Source organism: Neomonachus schauinslandi, chromosome 8 (assembly GCF_002201575.2).
Source record: "Neomonachus schauinslandi chromosome 8, ASM220157v2, whole genome shotgun sequence".
NCBI lineage: Eukaryota > Metazoa > Chordata > Mammalia > Carnivora > Phocidae > Neomonachus > Neomonachus schauinslandi.
In genome coordinates this window covers 82,899,870-82,907,628 of record NC_058410.1, presented here as the reverse complement: position 1 = coordinate 82,907,628, position 7,759 = coordinate 82,899,870, and the positions used below count along the sequence as shown (strand labels likewise).

The 7,759-nt window shown below is 44.8% G+C and overlaps 1 pseudogene; it reads right to left on the bottom strand.

The window, feature by feature from the left end:
* Positions 1 to 5,406: 5,406 nt before the first annotated feature.
* Positions 5,407 to 6,290, bottom strand: LOC110583589 (annotated as a pseudogene).
* Between the last annotated feature and the right edge of the window lie 1,469 nt (positions 6,291 to 7,759).

The window sequence follows — 7,759 nt, the reverse complement described above, 5'->3', positions numbered from 1 at the left end:
AGTCCGGCGCTGCTTACACCAAGCGCAGTGCATTTCCACTAGGGCAAGTCCACCTGAGAATCAGTGCAAGAGACCCCTCCCCCTAGAAGACCAGCACAAACAACTCGCTCACATCAAGTTTACTGGTCACAGAGGCCTGCAAAGCTGCAGCAATAGGGGAAAATAGTATCTAGCATCTTTGTACTTTTATTCTTTAGTTTTTTATTATTTTTCAGTTACTTCCTTATTTTTTTCAATTTTTTATTCTTTTAAAATTTTTATATATACTTTATATATATTTTCTTAATTTTTTGTTTTCTTTCAATGTATTTTATTTTATATATACATATATTTTTCTTTCTTTCTTATTTTGGGATCTAGTTCATTTTAATAAGCAAACCAAAACACACCCGGGATTTAGGTTTTTTTTGTTTTGTTGTTGTTGCTATTGTTTTGTTTTGTTTTTTAAAGATTTTATTTATTTATTAGACAGAGAGAGACAAAGCGAGAGAAGGAACACAAGCAGGGGGAGTGGGAGAGAGAGAAGCAGGCTTCCTGCGGAGCAGGGAGCCCGATGTGGGGTTCGATCCCAGAACCCTGGGATCATGACCTGAGCCGAAGGCAGATGCTTAACGACCTGAGCCACCCAGGCGCCCCTTGTTTTGTTTTGTTTGTTTGTTTTCCTCTTTCTTCTTTTCTGGACAAAAGGACAAGATGGAAAAATTCAACCCAAAAGAAAGAAGAGGAAGTAGTACTCACAGTCAGGGATTAATTGATTGATTGATTGATATTTATTTTTATTTTTTACTTATTTATTTTTAAATTTGTCTTTTTTTAAAATAACGACATTATTTATTTGTCAGAGAGAGAAAGAAAGAGAGAGGCAGGCAGAGGGAGAAGCAGGCTCCCCACTGAGCAAGGAAGCTGATGTGGGGCTTGATCCCAGGACCCTAGGATGATGACCTGAGCCAAGGCAGATGCTTAATGACTGAGCCACCCAGTCGTCCCTCACAGCCAGGGATTTAATCAATATGGATATAAGTAAGATGTCTGAACTAGAATTTAAAACAATGATTATAAAGATACTAGCTGGGCTTGAAAAAGCATAGAAGACACTAGAGAATCCCTTAGTACTGAGATAAAAGAACTAAAATCTATTCAGGCTGAAATTAAAAATGCTATAACTGAGATGCAGTCCCAAGTGGAGGCCATAAAAACAAGGACAAATGAAGCAGAAGAGTGAATCAGTGATATAGAACATAAAATTATGGAAAATAATGAAGCTAAAAAGAAGAGGAAAAGAAAACTATCAGATCACAAAGGTAGACTTAGGGAACTCAGCTATTCCATAAAGCAAAATAATATCCAGGTAACAGGAGTCACAGAAGAAGAAGAGCGGGAAATAGGGGCAGAAGGTTTATTTGAACAAATTATAGCTGAGAACTTCCCTAAGCTGGGGAAGGAAACAGGCATTCAAGTCCAAGAGGCACAGAGCACTCCCCTCAAAATCAACAAAAATGGGTCAACACCACAATATATTATAGTGAAACTTGCAAATTACAAAGAGAAAGAGAAAATTCTGAAAGCAGCATGGGACAAGTGGTCCTTAACCTACAAGGGTAGACGCATAAGGCTGGCAGCAGACCTGTCCACAGAGACCTAGCAGGCCAGAAAGGATTGGCATGATGTATTCAAGGTGCTAAATGGGAAAAGTATGCAGCCAAGAATACTTTATCCAGCAAGGCTGTCATTCAGAATAGAAGGAAAGATAAAGAGGTTCCAAGAAAAAACAAAAACTAAATGAATTTGTGAACACTAAACCAGCCATGCAAGAAATATTAAAGGGGACCCTTTGAGTGGAAAGAAAGACCAAAAGTCAAAAAGACTAGAAAGGACCAGAGATAATCTACAGGAACAGCAACTTTACAGGTAATACAATGGCACTAACTGCACATCTTTCAATAATGACTCTGAATGTAAATGGACTACATGCTCCAATCATTTTTTTTTTTTTTTTAAAGATTTTATTTATTTATTTGAGAGACAGAGAATGAGAGACAGAGAGCACGAGAGGGAAGGGGATCAGAGGGAGAAGCAGACCCCCCGCCGAGCAGGGAGCCCGATGCGGGACTCGATCCCGGGACTCCAGGATCATGACCTGAGCTGAAGGCAGTCGCCCAACCAACTGAGCCACCCAGGCGCCCCTACATGCTCCAATCAAAAGACATGGGGCATCAGAATGGATAAAAAAAATAAGACCTATTGATATGCTGCTTACAAGAGACTCATTTTAGACCCAAAAACACCTCCAGATTGAAAATGAGGGCATGGAGAACCATTTATCATGCCAATGGACATCAAAAAAAAAGCTGCGATAGCAATCCTTATATCAGACAAACTAGATTTTAAACCAAGACTGTAATAAGAAATGAAGAAGGACACTATATCATAATAAAGGGGTCTATCCAACAAGAAGATCTAACAATTGTAAATATTTATGTCCCTAACTTGGGAGGAGCAAAATATATAAATCAATTAATAAAAAAACTAAAGAAACTCATTGATAATAATACAATAATAGTAGGGGACTTTAACACCCCACTCAGCAGGAATGGACAGATCATCTAAATAGAAGATCAACAAGGAAGTAAGGGCTTTGAATGACACATTGGACTAGATGGACTTAACAGATATATTCAGAGCATTTCATCCTAAAGCAGAATACACATTCTTGGAGTGCACACGGAACATTCTCTAGAACAGATCACATACTGGGTCACAAATCAGGCCTCAACCAGTACAAAAAGACTGAGATCATACCATACATATTTTCAGACCACAATGCTATGAAACGTGAAGCCAACCATAAGAAAAAATTTGGAAGGACCACAAACACATCATGGAGGTTAAAGAACAGCCTACTGGGGTGCCTGGGTGGCCCAGTTGATTAAGTGTCTGCCTTCAGCTCAGGTCATGATCCCAGCGTCCTGGGATCAAGCCCCATGTTGGACTTCCTGCTCAGTGGGGAGCCTGCTTCTCCCTCTCCCTCTGCCCCTCCTCCTGCTTGTGCTCTTTCTCTCACTCTCTCAAATAAAATCTTTTTAAAAAATTAAAAAAAAAAACAAAACAGCCTACTAAAGAATGAATGGGTCAACCAGGAAATTAAAGAAGAATTAAAAAAATACATGGAAGCAAAAGAAAATGAAAACATGATAGTCCAAAACCTTCGGGATGCAGCAAAGATGGTCCTAAAAGGAAGTATATAGCAATACAGGCCTTCCTCAAGAAGCAAGAAACAAATGACCAACAGACACATGAAAAGATGCTTAACATCATTCATCACCAGGGAAATACAAATCAAAACCGCTATGAGATACCACCTCATAGCAGTAAGAATGGCTAAAATTAACAAGTCAGGAAAGGACAGATGTTGGCGGGGATGCGGAGAAAGGGGAACCCTCTTACACTGTTGGTGGGAATGCAAGCTGGTGCAGCCACTCCGGAAAAGAGTACGGAGTTTCCTCAAAAAGTTAAAAATAGAACTACCCTATGACCCAGCAATTGCACTACTAGGTATTTATCCAAAGGAGACAAACATAGTGATCTGAAGGGGCACCTGCACCCCAGTGTTTATAGCAGCAATGTCCATAATGGCCAAACTATGGAAAGAGCCCAGATGTCCATCGACAGATGAATGGTTAAAGAAGATGTGGTATATATATATATATATATATATATATATATATATATATATATATACACATTGGAATATTACGCAGCCATCAAAAAACCCAAAATCTTACCATTTACAACAACACGGATGGAACTAGAGGGTATTATGCTAAGCGAAATAAATCAATCAGAGAAAGACAAACACCATACGATTTCACTCATATGTGGAATTTAAAAAACAAAAGAGAGGAACATAGGGGAAGGGAAGGAAAAATAAAGGAAGATAAAAAACAGAGAGGGAGACAAACCATAAGAGACTCTTAACTATAGGGAACAAACTGAAGGGTGCTGGAGGGGAGGGGAGTGGGGGGATGGGGTAACTGGGTGATGGGCATGAAGGAGGGCCCTTGATGTAACGAGCATGCGTGTTATATGCAACTGATGAATCACTAAATTCCACCCCTGGAACTACTAATACACTATATGTTAACTAAATTGAATTTAAACTCTAAACGAGGGGGAGCAGGGTTCCCCCAGAGACAATGAGACAACATCCCCTTCCCCTCCCGGCCCGGCCCGCCCATGTCTGCTCCTAGCACATCGTTAGGCAGTGTTCTCGTGTGAGAGGACCCTAGGGAAGCTAAAAGTTAGAACTGCTACCCACCTTGCCGCTTCCTGGCAGGTGAAAGTCACCTCCTAGCATGTCACAGGTGTAGCTGCAGAACACTAGCGGGACTAGGACTAGGACTGCTCTACCCTGTTTTCCCCCCAAGGGCAGAGTAGGCTCTGTGCGCTTTACTTTGTAAGAAAGAGACGTGAGCGACAAGTGAGGCACCTCCTGCCACAGCCTCCTTCCCTGCCCCATGCAGGTGTCCAGGGCACTCTCTTTGCCCCCAAGTGGCCAGTGCTCCACCAGCCTGGCACCGAATGGAACATCTCAACAGCAGAACCGAGTTCTAAAAACACAGTTTCTGGGCGCCTGGGTGGCTCAGTTGGTCAAGCGACTGCCTTCGGCTCAGGTCATGATCCTGGAGTCCCGGGATCGAGTCCCGCATCGGGCTCTCTGCTCGGCAGGGAGTCTGCTTCTCCCTCTGACCCTCCTCCCTCTCATGCTCTCTGTCTCTCATTCTCTCTGTCTCAAATAAATAAATAAAATCTTTTAAAAAGGGCACCTGGGTGGCTCAGTTGGTTAAGCAACTGCCTTCGGCTCAGGTCATGATCCTGGAGTCCCGGGATCGAGTCCCGCATCGGGCTCCCTGCTCGGCGGGGAGTCTGCTTCTCCCTCTGACCCTCCCCCCGTCTCATGTGCTCTCTCTCTCTCTCTCAAATAAATAAAATCTTTAAAAAAAAAATAAAATAAAATAAAAAAATAAAAACACAGTTTCTGCTAGTAAACGCTTATAGTCTGAGACCCAACCAAGGCTTCCCTCCCTCCTTCAAAAGTGTCCAGCTTCTTCCTCACAGATCGAACTCTCCCCAGTCCGTGAGTTCTCTCCTGGACCATCTACAGAACCTAAGAGGGAACCCAAGGCTCTTTACTAGACACTGGACAGCAGTGTGGCCAGGCCAGGCGAGACCCATTTCCTGAGCTGGCTGTTGTGGCTGCACAAGGCCTCGGAGGACAGGCCTCCCGTAGCAACAGCAGGTGTACAGGTAACAAGGCCAGGGGAGGGGACCCCAAGTGTCTTCTCCACAGGGAGGGAGCGCTATGTACAGGGTGGGGGCGGGGATAGCCAGGTACACCCCCCTGCCATCTCATTTAACCAAAAGATCAAACTCAGCAGCTCCAAACTCAGCATTCATGGACGCAGCCCATTCATCTGGCTCTGATTCCAGGATCTCCGGCATCTTCTTTCGGTTCTCTTTCACGGCTGGTGGGGGAATTCCTGGGAGTTGTATCTGGGGCCCAGGGCTTCCCAGGGACCCTGGGGACTTCGGTTAACTTTGAACACACCACAGGTGAGACTCTGGCCAAGTCTTTGGACCCCAGCAGCCCCTCGAAACCAAAGCAAGACAGACCGGCAGCCTGGGGCGGAGGTGGAGACACAGCCAAGGGTCTCCAGCAGGCTGGAGGACCGCCTGCACAGAGACGGACATTTCCAAGTCTCTGGCGCCCAGGTCTTCTTCCCTGGAGTCGGACTCAACATTCAGGGGGTACAGCACAGGAGTGGTGGTGGGGGTGACGTGGATATTACATGTCTGGAAGAGATCCTCCCTAGCAGGCTCCTTGCTAGGAGGATTGGTTTCCTTCTCCAAGAAAAAAGCAATCCTGGGACTCCTTTGAGGCATGTGGACAGTATGGACCACAATCTTCAATCTGGTTTTTTTTTTTAAGTTTTATTTATTTATGTAATCTTTACATCCAACGTGGAATTAGAACTCACAGCCCCAAGATCAAGAGCCACACGCTCTTCTGACTGAGCCAGCCAGGCACCCCTTAAAACAATGGGCTTTCTAACTAGAGCCACATGGGGTGTCTTGGCCAGATTTCAGGAAGGGTACTCGATCAGGGCCTGATTTCTGCTGGGACCTCCACAGAGACTGAGTAGGAATGGGGCCCTGGCCCTGGAGCACTGGGCAGCCCCTCTGGACCTCATTCACCTCTTAGACACGTAAGCCTTGGTCTCCGTCTTGGCCATCGCTGGGGCTCACACCAACCCAGAGACCCTGCATAACTTATTTTTAGAAAGTAGTCCCCAGTTCTTTTCCCCTTTATTTTTCTTTTCTTTTTTTTAAAAAAATATTTTATTTATTTGACAGAGAGAGACACAGCGAGAGAGGGAACACAAGCAGGGGAAGTGGGAGAAGGAGAAGCAGGCTTCCTGCAGAGCAGGGAGCCCGATGTGGGGCTCGATCCCAGAACCCTGGGATCACGACCCGAGCCGAAGGCAGACTCTTAACGACTGAGCCACCCAGGCACCCCTCCCCTTTATTTTTCATCACCAAGATGCAACCACTTTATCTTTTAGCCATTTCTTTTTTTAAGATTTTTTAAATTTATTTTATTTATTTGACAGAGAGAGACACAGCGAGAGAGGGAACACAAGCAGGGGGTAGTGAGAGAGGGAGAAGCAGGCTTCCCGCCGAGCAGGGAGCCCAATGTGGGGCTCGATCCCAGGACCCCAGGATCATGACGTGAGCTGAAGGCAGACGCTTAACGACTGAGCCACCCAGGCGCCCCTAGCCATTTCTTTTTTTAAAGATTTATTTGAGAGAGAGAGAGCAAGCCTGAGCAGGGGGAGGGGCAGAGGGAGAGAATTCTAAGCAGACTCCCTGCTAAGTGTGGAGCCTGCCCCAGGGCCCGATCTCATGACCCTGAGACCACAACCCAAGTCAAAATCAAGAGTCCGACACTTCTTAACTGACTGAGCCACCTAGGCACCCCTTAGCCATTTCTAAATAACATGCTTATATTGCATTTTCTTGGTTTTTCAAATTTGCTATTATCTACTCATCTCCCACTGTAAGAGAGAGAATTCAGCTCATTCATACTTGTGATGGTTATACTCTTAGGGTGGTTCCACGACTCTCACCCTCCTGGGATTTGTATCTAGGTAATAAAAACACAAACATGTAACTCAAGTTAGTAACCTAACTCAAAGAGAAGTCTTGCCTTTGCCATTGGCTTCTGGCAGGTAATCACTAGGCCCTTGGAACATGCCAGAAAGTCTAACAAAGTGATTTATGGCGGGGCTTTGGGTCATGACGCCCAGAGTGGTTGGACTCTGAGGTTAGACATGTAGGCAGTCAACCACTGAGCTCCAATAAGAATTCTGGACACAGACTCAGATGAGCTTCCCTGGTTGGCAATATGCCACGTGTATTGTTATATGCCGACGCAAGAGAATAATGCATCCATGACCCCATAGGGAAGGGAGAACAGAAGCTGTTTGGTCTCTGCTCTATGTGCTCTTCCCTTGGCTAATTTTAACCTGCATCTTTACCCTGTAATGAATTGTAACCAGTAACCAGGAGTATAACTGTTTCAGCGAGTTCTGAGTCCTTCCAGCGAATTATCAAACCTAAGAGTGCTTGTGGGAATCTCCTGAAACTGCAATTGGTGTCAGAAGTGAGGCTGCTCTTGTGGGGGTTGTTTTTCCCCTAACTG